The sequence below is a fragment of the Glossina fuscipes genome, unplaced genomic scaffold, assembly GCF_014805625.2.
Source record: "Glossina fuscipes isolate IAEA_lab_2018 unplaced genomic scaffold, Yale_Gfus_2 296, whole genome shotgun sequence".
NCBI lineage: Eukaryota > Metazoa > Arthropoda > Insecta > Diptera > Glossinidae > Glossina > Glossina fuscipes.
Window position 1 is genome coordinate 77,854 of NW_023998639.1, and position 13,596 is coordinate 91,449.

The following is a 13,596-nucleotide window of genomic DNA, read 5'->3' on the forward strand; positions in this document are numbered from 1 at the left end:
TTTATCTTTACTTTGTGACACTTCTAAACGGATGTTATCCTCCGGGCGGCCGCAACTGGGGAAAATGGTAGGTGGCATTGCTGTTGTATGTGCAAGTGCTATGTTAGTAAAAATGTGTCTGAAAACCTCTGTGCAAATAATGATTTATGCCTTCGTAATAAATAACCAGTTGCCGCTATCACTTGTTTCTCTTCCTACATATATGCGCAAAGTTTACTTTCACATATCAAACTGGGGTTGTTTCCGATGCGACAACTAAGAGACTTATAAAAGCTATACCGATCTAAAAGCTAGTGAAATTATAGCAACTATCAAGTTTTATGAAAACAATTCTTGTCGACATAGCTTGCTGCGTTTCTGGTGTCTCTCCATGCAATTTTGTGTTAAACATCCACATTGCAAATCTTTGACATATTTGAAGGACATATACTGATGTGCTTCGGTGCAAGCAGGCAACTTATTGACAATGCATTAAGTCGTATTCTTACGACCTCTTCCCATGTAACGTGTTGCTTCGAAAAAGTGGTTATATGGAAAAACTTTGCTGACTTTTAAAATTTTTTAACAAAAACTTTTAAACCTTTTACAATGAAAACTTGTTCATACTAGTAACTTGGCATAGACACGAATTGCACTAAGTTTGGATCGCAAAGATCTAATTTTTCTCATTCCACTTTGTATAAGAGTTCTTATGAAACCAAATCCTGATGTGGCAATAAATCCTAATATGACGAAATGAGGCGAAGTATGACAAGGTCTTCAACAAAAAAAAATTAATTGTGCAAAAGCAAAAAATTGTCGCCGACTTAAAACGATTTCTTTATTACTTATCAGCATTACATATCGAATGTGCTGTGTTCATTTCAAATGGCAGATTCTCCTTTATGGTGCACGATGAGAATACTGCTGCGTATTTCTGCTAATCTATATTCCAAAATCCACTATAGTCAGAATGACTCAGCATCTCTTTCTTTTCTATCTTTATTAAACAAATTAAAAATAATCAAAATTTTGTATAAAATAATTCATCTTCAAGGATTACAAGGATTACATTATTTTCACTAACGGCTGTAAAAAATATTCTAAGTTATGCCCCAGTAGTTACGTAATAGACAATGCTAATAGATAATTCTATCTCTACTCTTTCAACTGTTATTGATGCTAATACAGATTAATGAGATAACTATAAATGGCAGTCAGATTAATATATTGATGAAATAAGAGAAGAGTACTAAGCTAGTTGTATGACAAAAAAATTATATTTCACATCTACCACATTAAACAGAAACAAGTAAGAAAATTATATTCGGCATTCTACTCTCCATATCACCATTATTCAGAAAAAATTAATCGCGTTGTCTATCGGATAATATACCTTCATTTAAGGAATCTACAAAATAGTTTTAAACATTCGGTCTTGTTTGGGTTATAATAAATACGCATAAAACCTCAAAAAAGTGGAAAAGTAATCAATTGCAAGTTTGTGTGGGCGTGGCGGATGTTTTCCATTTTTGCACATAAGGAGTAAAGCGCTTCGTAAAGTAAATGCGGGAAATTTCAGCCAACTAACTTTTATAATTTCCAAATGATGAGCAAAATTCCAAAAATTTTTGTTAAAAAAAACGGAGTTGCGTTCAGTTTACAGTCCACTGCACTTCCGCTCCCACCGATTTAGCCCATTGTCAATGCTAACCTGCGTGCGGCAACTTCCAATGTTTTTGCTAAATTTGAGGTCGATGTCTGCATTTTTGCGACCAGGAGAGGGCCAACAACACACGCCACCCACAGTCAGACACAGAGAAGGTCAGACGGACAGACATGGCTAAATCAACTCAGAATTTCACGCTGATATAAAAAAATAAATACTTACAATATAACACAAAAAATACATATATACCTTATAGGGTCTCTAAAGCTTCCTCCATCTAACAATGGTGAGTATAAAAAGATTCATTCTAATTGGTCCAATTTCTTAATCAACATCAATGGGGGCATGTCTGATGAACGTTACTTGTGGAAAGTCAACTTAGAGGCGAATTATTCCTTTAAGGGACAGAAATGATGTAGAGAAAAACGAAAATTTTGTTCATTATCTAAAAGAAACATTCCAACCTAATAACCTCTAGTGGTCTTTGAAGGTAGAAACGTCCATTGGCTTGGCTTATCAGGCATACATTTTACCCCGAAGTCAAAGAAGAGACGAGCAAACTAACTCCCTAATTATGAATGTATAAGTGCAATACTATTAAATCTTTACCTTGTAAGGCTTTCGTCTTTTTAACATTAATTTTTAACAATATATTAAGATTGAATCATTCCCTAACTCAATAGGAAAGCGCCGAAGTAATTATGGTAGCTAAACCTAATAAGCCACAAAATGCTATTATCTACGTTTCTTTTACTGATTACTTTTTCTAAACTATTTGACAAAATATCGAAGATCGCCGTTCTCGAGAAAACTCCCGAGAAGTTTTCGAGCAAACACCTACTACTCCTCATCATCAGTTGTCAGGACTTGTCAGGAACAAATATGGTTTCATTGAGCAATGGCATCGTGTTGTTTCGTATGTTAGAGAAGTCACTGAAACTAAAAATTATTGTGGTGGTGTAATCCTAGATTTGAAAAAAGCCTTCGATTGGCTACTTAAATAAGGTCTTCTAATTACTATGTATTTGCTACTTAATTCTTATTTACAAACAGGCACTTCTATTCTGAAGTTGCAAATAATAGATCCAATGCATACATATTGAAGATGGAATGCCCTATTGTTCTAACTTAAATATTCTATGCTATGTTTCACTCCAGATGTTCCGACGGTTGACAGCATATCGACAACAACGTACGCTGGTAACACATAAATCCTTCTTTCAGCTAGAGATTCCATAAATATATCCTCTACTAATTTATCTCAATATAATATCGCTTTTTTTTAAGTTATCATAACTCAGAGGATGATGTCCTTTACCCGTGCAATGCAAAGACAGTCTGAACGAAGTGATAAAAGAAAAAGAGGTGTGAAGATGGTTGCAGATTAGTGGATGTATCCCCAGTCGGTAAGTCTTATTTCTTTATCGATTGAACATTCACTATAGCTACAACCAAACACCGCACTGCGATTTGCCCTTTGGTTTTTTTATTGTTTTACACATGAAATTGTAAAATAAATTAACAGACGAATTCAATTGGCTCTTAGAAATAAATGCTATGATAAGTATTATTTATAATTGTTACAAATATTTAAAGAAAAATAAAGAAAATATAAAACAAGTCTGAAATTTATATTCGGCGAGCCGAATATCGCATACTCGCTACCATTACAATCTTTAATGCCCCATCCCATCATATATTATTATAAAAAAGTTAATGGGATAAAATTTATCCTTGAACTTTTACTTCATTCAAAGGTTAAGAAGGTATGGTTAAGAAAAATTAATCTATTACGTCGTGACGTGGACCATAATTAATTTAGAAGTAACACGTTTAGTTTTTCGCAGTGTACATTCCAAGCCTTTCCTCTTGGTACCCGTATGGACACTATTCTTGAGAAAAAATTTATCCGCCATGTTCTGACCTCCACCACAACTGATTAAGAATTAACACACTTAGCTTGTCGCATTCTACTCGCCAAATCATTTTATGTGATATCCATGTCATCGGTATCGCAACGAAAAAATGAATGCACCACCTCGCGATCCCCACCGTAATTAATTTAGAGCTAATACATTTCTCTTGTCATCTTCTACTCTCCAAGTTCTTTTATTTGATACCATTATCGCTAAAATTTTTATGAAAAAATTAATGCACCAGGTCGTGGTCTTCACCATTTTTATTTTAGAATTAACGCATCTTTACGCAGATAATATGCCTTCTTTTGAAGAATGTACAAAACACTTTCAAACATTCTGTCTTGTTTACGATATAACTAATAGGGATAAAACCTCAAAAAAGTGAAAAGGAAAATTTAATCATTTGTAACATTGTGTGGATATGGCCGATTGTTTCCATATTTGCACATAAATAGCAGAGTTTTTGTGAAAAATTTCAGCCTTCTATCTTTTATAATTTGCGGGTAGTTTTATTGACGCATTTTCAATACTAATCCGCAAGCAAAACCTTCTAATATTTCTAGAAAATTTGAATTTGATATCTTCTTTTTTGCGAGGAGGAGAATGTCAACCAACACATTTCACACGGACAGACAGACATGGCTTAATCAATTTAGAATTTCGTGCTGCTCAAGAATATGTACACTGCATAGCTTCTTTGAAGCTTTCGTTTAGGGCTTGCAAACATTATGACAAGATGAGTCCACTCAGCAGCCTTCGTCTAAAAAAAACATGCGTCGACCTAGGTTTATTTTAAGACAGCTCAACTTGCTGATCCCCCAAACCCGTGAATCGATGAAATAATCAGTAGTGCATGAAGTCCTTCTTGAGAGTGAAATCTTCTTAGTGAGCGCCATGCAAACATGTTATCTAAGTCAGTTTGAAAGAGATGCGATTGTGATTCCTGAAAAATCTACTTATATTACGTTTACGCTAAATGAGGGTCTTATCTTTCTTTTCTTTTGAATGGCAATAATACTTCTCTAGAAACAACTGTGTAAAATGTCTTTAAAATGAATATGGTAGACACCTTGGCTAATTTTTCTGAATAATAGTGATATGGGTATTAAATAAAACAACTTGGAAAGTAGAATGCGAATAGCATAGTGGTGGGCGAGCGAGATGCGGCCCCCGCCGAATATAACTTTCTTACTTGTTTAATAATTATATAACCACAATGCGGCTGCATAATATATATATCTTAGTTAACATGTTACCCTTTAGTCATATAAAAGGTAAAGCAGCAACTTGATTTAAAAATCGAAAAACTCTATTGGCCAATTCGTCGAAAATTTTATGCAGGTCTAAGAAATAAATGGATTTTATGCAAGAGTATCTCCCATCTATTTTGTTCTATGGCATAAAAAGGGGAACAGTAACTCTAATATTGAAATGTCAAAAATATAAATCCAAAATTCTTTGTCTCATTGTTATTGCCCCCACCATTTCCTTTGAAAATATCCCTAAGTTTCTACATTTCGCGAAATATGGGTAAAATGATGGCTAGCGAATATATGATGAATAAAATCTTTTTATAATATTTCTAAATTTTAGTGTGAAATGTCGTCAGGTCGCGTGGAAAAAATAATTTGTCTTCGAGAAAAAAAAAATAATTCACATCTGAAAAAATGGTGCGTAGCACTAACATTGCAAAGTCTTCAAAATAAATGCTAAACACAATTTTTAATTTTTTCTAAGCCATCACATTATATCGAAAAGAAGCATCTTTATTTTTAGAAAATCGATTGAAACTTGAATCTTTGGTAAACTGCACCATTTCAGATTCGTTGCCAAGCAGATAATTATTCAAGCTAAGTTAGAGTTATTTCAGACATCTGCAGGCTTAAAGCTTGCCGCAATTTCAGTGATGTTGCATGTGTTCCTTAGAAAAAACGCACACTTTATGAATATAGTTTTCAATGTACTCACGATACCTGACATAAGAGATTATTGAAAACAGAATCGCTGCTAGACTAGCAAGCAGATTGCTTCTTATCACTGATGTGCCACTAATATGGACATTTATTGAGAAAAACTAGTGCAATATATGTTAATCGATATATTTTCCATAATTTGTCCCAGAGGAGCTGTGTCTGGTGAGTACGCTGAGCGCGGCAGAACTTCCGCAGAACTTACGCGCTGCAACAGTGTATCCTTGATAGCTGTTACAATGTGTGGCCAAGGACTGGCATGCATGATGACTTTGCGTCTGTTAACCGCTATCGTTGGTCTTTTTTGCAAGAATACATGGTTCAGTTTGTTCAATTGACGTTGGTAGACATCTGCAGTAACAGCTTCATTCGGTTTTACCAAGAAAACTTTGTAGCCATGAATATTCCGCATCGCTGGCTATGTCGACGGCTTTCCTCGACTAACTCATGAATTCTTGCGCTGGGGATTGCCGCAGTGGACACTCTTTTCATCGTCAGTCACAATATGCCACAGAAAACTCTTCGTTTTTTGCCTCGCAAGCATTGAAACGATATTGAAAATGGTTTGGGTGGGACCATATTTTCGATTCCTCCCTATAGAAATGCTTTCATGTTAGTGAAGACAGTTATAAAAAAAATAAATAAAAACATTATGGTTAGGCAGGAACGACTATTGCTTCAATTTCATGATAAAAGACCAAAAATCATGTAGGCAGATTTTAAATACGTCCCCATAAACGGTATAGCGTAAAAGAAGTAACAAGTTGTATTCAGCTGGGGCGTAATTTCGTATACCCATCAGCATTCATAACAGCTGTTATATAGAATAATAGGTCTTTATTCTATTTGCTATTTGCATAAATAAATAATTTTCATGGCGGTGGTAAGCCTTAAGCAATTTCCTTTCAATTATTCTTTTAGCTACTTACATACACAAGGCCAGTATAAGTTATTCGTTTTAAACAAGAAAAAATTATACTGTTACCTGTAGAACACAAATTTTCCATACAGCGTCACGTATGCAAAGATCATATATTTGTGTAGTAAATACATATATATACAACACAATAAGATGCAGTATATATTGTAAAAAAAAAAGAAAAAGAAGCATGTACACAACTAGCATAGAGCCACACCCACAATCGGTACAGAACCAAATTGCGAATGAACCCCTAGGCCATTGCAAACATGCGTAAGCCTGGCAACTGATAATAGTTAACAACAATTAACTTTCGACTCATATTAACTTTTTAAGGTTAAAATCTAGTTCAAGTACGACATAGGTGAATTAGGCGCATTAAACAATGTTGCTTTAACAGACTTTAATGAGTCTAATAATGAGAATAGGCGAAAGACATCATTTAGGTTCTTACAAACAACTCTGAGCGGGTTAAACTGGTCTTAATTATATTTACATTGATTAAGCTTAACTAAGGTAAAGTGCCTAGAAAAGCGGTGGGGGACATTAAAGCTTATTTCGCCAAGTAATGAAGGCGAGTCAATAGCGCCATTTATTACTTTGATTACGAAGGAAACGCCAAGAACAAATCTACGTTTCTCGAGAGACGGTAAGAACAACAAAAGCAACCTATTTTCACAGGGGGGAGAGAGGCAATCGGATCCCAACCCAAATTTCTAAGGGCAAACAGCAAGACTTGCTTCTGAACAGATTCAATTGAATCTACACGGCACTTACATGAAGGAGGCCACACAACAGAAGCATACTCAAGTGTTGGTCTAACCAAACACATGTACAGCCTTTTAGTAATGTAAGGATCATCAAGCTCTTTGGACCACCTCTTTATAAAACTAAGCGCGAATCTAGCTTTGCTTAACGAGAGCTCAATGTGGAAGTTAAAACGTAAACTATGGTCAAATGGAACGCCTAAATCTGTGAACGTATCGATGTCCTCCAACTTACGCGAATCAATGAAATACTGAGTAGTGAATGACTTTCATCTTGAGAAAGTAAGCTTCTTACATTTATTTAGATTTAGTTTCAGAAGATTCAAAGAGCACCGTGCAACAAAATAATTCAAGTGACTTTGAAGGTGATGAGATTGCGATTCTACAGAGAAGGAAGAAAACAGTTTCACATCATCAGCGTACATTAAGATCTGACTGGAATCAATCACCGATGGGAGATCATTAATGTATAAACTAAATGAAATGGGACCTAAGTGGCTGCCTTGAGGTACGCCAGACGTCACGGGGAATTCATCCGAGGAGATGAAGTTAAACAGAACAGCTTATCCATTTCACTAAATAAAAAGGTAAGCCAGAGGCTTGGAGTTTAAGGATAAGCAACTTATGGTTAACCAAATCATACGCTTTGCTTACATTTGTGCGAGAGCCACTAGAAAAAGCCTTCAAAACATGACAAGTAATTTCTAGCAAATTGGTGACCGTAGATCGCTCTTTCCGACAGCCATGCTGGTGTGGAGAAATATACGAATCAATGGCAAATGCCAAATGCGGAGTCACAATTCGCTCAAACAGCTTAGGCAAGACACTCAACTTGGCTATGCCCCTGTAGTTCTCAACAAGTTGTCTACTTCCACTTTTGTGAATGCGAATCAGGAAACTACTCTTCCAACACAAAGGGAGAAACCCTAAATTCAAAGACTGGGTAAAAATCTTAGAGATAACACCATATAACTCGACAGCGCAAGATTTAAGTACATATGAAGGAATTCCATCAGGACCAGGCGCGCAACTATATTTTAGAGAGCTTAAGCTTTTAAAAACATCATCTTCAGCAATAACCAAATTAGGAATTGAAATCAAGTAAGTTATAGGGCATGGGTACTTTGCGGATAAGTCGAACCTACCAGTCGAAAAGTTTTGTCGGAAGTACTCAGCGAACAGATTTGAGATTTCAAAATCATCCGAGGGATCAGACCCATTAAAAGAAGCATGTGAGGGATGTGTGGAAATTTTTCTTTTCGAGTTAACAAATTTAAAAAAGTATTTATGATTAGCGAACAGAGAGGATTTAATGAACTGAAGGTATCTGCAATATTAATGGTGGTTGAGGGAGTTAAATCTATGCTTTGCCACGGAGTAAGCGACAGAGTCAAGAGCAGAGCCACTTTTCGAATATTTTTTGAACAGCGTGTTTTTTTGTTTTTGTAATATTTAATTGTCCTATTAAAACACGGAGGACACCTGTTTCGAGTTCGGACTACTTATGTTTAGAAACTTTATTAAGCCTAGCTTACATCTACTTCTTTGACAGTGAGTAATTGAATACTTATTCTTTTATGTAATAGGGTAGCCAACACTTCTTTCGTTGTGAAGCGCTGTCGGACTTTACCAGCCTATTTTATGACTTAGTGGATGGTAAATATAAACGTATATATAAGTACAAATAATTTAAAATCTAGAATCGAGTAGTGTATAATGTAGCAAAAATACCTCGAAGTTGATTTCCATAACGTTTCCATATGCGCTGATGGTTTAATTTTATCAAATAGTGTAGTTTGCCTAGCACTTTCATTACAGTAATAAATTTCATTTGTTCTGTTGAGAAATAGTTTCTGAACGCTCCTCCACTTTAAATTTCGATTCTGTATACGTTTTGACTTCTGCAAAATGTTTTTCCATTCTAGATTTAATCTCACGGAAGCATTAGTTGTGAAGCTGTCTTTGCAGCTGTTGCATACGTATTTCGCGGGTCAGCTAATTTGTATGCTATTCCGTTACATTTAAAAAACCTTGTAAATACATGTGATATTAGTTGCGGAGCTTATTATTATTTTACGAATTCCAAAATAGTTAAAAATTGCACTTTATTTATACATTGCACTTTTATTTATAGTCAGTTCTATACGTTAATTGGGCATAACATGTGTAATCCCGACCATTTCATCAATCAATATTAAAAAAAAAGACATTTAAGATAGTCGACGAAGGCTACATGAGCACATTCAAATGGGGCTCTTGCTTGTTTTCAGCAATTTATGGGTGATTTTAACCAAACGGGGCGGTATTATTGATTTTTTGCCATATTTTCAATTTCACTATCTATGCCTTTTGCCAGTGTAAGTCTTGTAAGCTTTACTTCTTAAGTTGGGTGGCATGTACACTTCTTACCGACGAGAAATTAATTGGAATATTTGGACATCATTATGAGTTGCAGCAGCTAGGTCTAGTACAGTAACTGGAGGTATTCAATGGTATTTTAATTTGCATTACATACACTTCTTCAATGTTACTATACATAACTGAAATTGGCAATCGTGACATTGCATCGGCATTCGTATTTTCGGGAACTTTTCTATTCAAAATTGAATGATTTAAAAAAAATTGCATAGTGGTGCATTCGCGGCGTAGATAACGTTGATAGTAACTTTTTTGGGGAATATAATTGACTTTCCGGAAAATATTAAACTTAAGGTTCCGTAACCAGAATAAATTTTCGACCATAACCACACTATTACGAATTTCGCTTTTCTAGGTTAGGACTCGTACCATTAGATCGTGGATATTCTTTTCAAGAGAAATACACTTTACAATTCAGTTATTCACAATTATGTTCCTTAACATTAGGATTATTCATAATTTATTTTGGCAGTACTCTCGACTTAAATATTCTTGTCCGACTCACTCTGACTTCCGTAAATATTCTTTTTATATACATTTTTACGAGCATATTACTATCACCTAATTTCATAGCTTCATTTTCAATCCGCTAACCTGCTTTTCCGGTAATCGTTTTCCTCCGCTGGCAGCTGTATGACGCGCCGCGAATGTGCATTTGGTTTTTCCCTCTCCAGGCAATTTATTATTTAGGAAAATCAATTAGCCGGGATGAACTTGATTTGGGATTTCCGTAACAATATACATAAATGTAGGCCAAATTTTTTTTTTTTTTTGTATGAGACGGAACTAGTTTAGAGGTTTATCGGATCCAACTTCGAGGTCTCCCATTGCAAATCATGGACCGAAGCAGACCGTAAGTCGGGTAGGACACAGAACCGCCCAGGGCCAATTCCCTCCGGTCCTCTTCAAATACCACTAAAAATAGTAAAGTCAGTATTTCGCTAGTTAGATAGACAGGGAGGATTTTTACGGACCAAAAAGTTACAAATTTTGTTTGTTTTGCAATGAATATCATTGTATATTTTTTTAATTGAATCGATTGGTTTTCTGGACGATGTCAATAACCACGTCTCTAATGGGTATCCACAATCATCCAAAAATAATTGAAAGACAAGAATACGACGCGCTTTAAATTATTTCGCTGCTTGGCATGTAGCGACCCATTACTTTGATCAATATCCCAATGGGTTCTAATTAAATCGTGGTGCCTCCACACATGCGCGTCTCAAGCATATGTAAAATCGACTGCTGTTATTTTCGTTTCAAAAGCTTATTGAACATACAAGAAATCGCACATGAATATATAAATTACTTTAAAAACATTCAATTTAAGCTATGTTACCCTTTTAGATTGATACGAAGCCCTTCATTTTGTCCGGTTTTTTGTAAATAAATTTAGTTGGCGTCTACGTACACAATTGTTGTTGCCCAACAAAACGTAAAATTGCTTACCGTATGGAATGCCATGTTTCTCGCAAAACCAAATTTTTGTGTTGGTATTAATATTCCACCGGATCCATTTGGGGCAAGTTTTAGTTCCCATTTCATCCGTAATTTCCGAAAACGTACTCCGTGTTATGTTCTAGTATGAACTAGGCGCTGATCCGTTCACCCATGACTTCGGCAGGCATTGAATATTGCGCAATACTTTTTTAGTTGTCGTGTTAGAAGTGATATATTAATAAAAGTAAAACTTTGCATGCAATAGATAAATTGGAACAATAATGCTGGCACGATGTTATGGTTTTATCGAAAGTTCGGTATTCCAGCTATTCCAATTAGCAACTGCACGTTTTGTCGTATAAAAAACGACAATTGAAATATTCCTCATATTTACAGAAGTGATTGGATGTGTAGGCATATTTAGTTTCACTAGTTTGCAAAAATTGAAATAGTTAAGGATTCAATGGATACTCTTTATGTGACCTTATATAATGCGTATAATTCTTGTATTAAGAACTATGCTATTGCAATAAACAGGAAATGGAGATATTTGTGTGTTCGTGCGAAAAATAGAAAATACTTCAAAGGTCTTTCGTATAAGAAGTAAAAACAAAAGAACCAATGAGTATTGTATCGTATTGTAAGCGATGATACTCTATACGCTTATATTCGTGTAGAGAGTTTCTGCTTTCTACAAAAAGGCTAGGGTTACGTATATTAACAGAATTCTGTTAATGAAGGTTTCTATTTGCCATTGTAGCGCCATTTAAAAAGAGAGTAATGAAAAGAGAACAAAATTCAAAGTAAGTCTGTATACCATAAGGGGAAAGTTCTGCATAAGCAAATAACATGCGTTTTTTTTTTTTTGATTATCGTGACAAAAAAGAATACTGACGGGATAGATGAAGGGAATCGGCAATTAGGAATGAATGTTTTTGTGTGAATGTTCAGTTTTTGACATGACAGTGGAGCAGAAAGAACTAGATGGTCGCTCGAGCGCTTTGGCAGCAGTAAAAAAAATCTCTAAAAATTGTAGAGGAAATTGGAAATCAACTTTTATTAGTATTTATTATAAGAAAACCAACTGATTACAACTTCTATAGAGTATTTGTGCTTTCCGTTATGGGATCGCTTGGTGTGGCCCAGTCATTTGAGTCAGCTCTTTGTAAAATCCCTTCATTGACCAATTCGTCTATTTTATCTTGAACAAGTCGTTTGAGTGCAAATAGTATTCGGGGCGGTTTAAAGAATAATGGCGTATAAATATTTTTGACTCTATCTCTAGCCAGTATATCTTTTGTTATACCAGTAGCTTTACTAGAACCATTTTGGTATTATGGCGTATAAATATTTATGACTCTAACTCTAGCCAGTATATCTTTTATTATACCAGTAGCTTTACCAGAACCATTTTGGTATTTTTCACTAAATTTCGATAGTTTCACTTGAATATTTGGTAAAATTAATGTATTGAATGTATTATCAGCGTTATAATCTTTAAAAAGTTCATTTCAATTCAATTTCAAGGCTGACAACCAATCACGACCAAAATCTCTCGTATTGAGTCTCATTAACATATATAAAGCCAAACCAATTCTCGGTCGTATTTGTACACCTGAAATTTGGAGAAGTGCTTCTTCGCGTTTGCTGCATTGATTAGAGTTACCGCTGATCCTGTATATATTTCAAAGTCAAGAGTTACACTATTGATATTGATTGTACATATTTTGGGATTCTAATTAAGTAAGTTAATACTACAAATATTTACTACACGTCTGTAGTCCGTATTATGAAATTGATTGGCGCGGGCATTTTTTTCTTGCATCTTCGATTTGACTTCGAGACCCATTTTCTTTAGGCAATTTTTTTTTATCCAATAAAGATATTGTATTTTTATTTTTAGTTTATGCTTTTGTTTTGTAATTACAGTTTGTTATACCACGTTCACCAATTTATGCTGCTGAACTTGCATTTCCTTACCGACTGGTTTTGACAGCTTCAATATTACAGCTGTACATAACGCTTTACGCAAATGAAGTGCGTAGTTCTCCACTGTTTCGGTCCTGGCCATTGTACTCAGACATGTGTTTAATGATGTCTTTGTATATAAGTGTTGTTGGGTTCTTTACACTTAGTTTGTCGCACAAAATATTAATCGCGTTTTGACCCATGTAAAGTAATACATATTAACTTTGTTTTTATCTTCGCAATCATAAATCGTCAAAAAACTCTGATCCGGATCGAATATCTAAATTTGCAATGATGATAAAAGCACCGTCATTTTTCTTTGTTTTTCCTTAAGATTATGCACGAAGGTTTTATTTTGAACGTTTGGACGTATGTAGTAGTGATTGTGTTTAGTCACTTTTTTAAAACTAACTTAAATTAGTTTGGGGAAAAAGAAATACATTAAAAAGAATTCTTTTGCTGTTTTTTGTTTGGTGCATTCAGTTGTGAGTTACAGTGTGTTAAAAATGGAAGTGAACAAAGAGAAAATTCGGTACATTTTACA

The 13,596-nt window shown here is 34.9% G+C and overlaps 1 protein-coding gene across 14 annotated transcripts in view; it reads left to right on the forward strand.

The window, feature by feature from the left end:
• LOC119642945 (protein NDNF) overlaps positions 1–13,596 on the forward strand; it is a 55,235-nt gene that overhangs the window by 30,141 nt on the left and 11,498 nt on the right. The gene's annotated exons all lie outside the window — the stretch shown is intronic.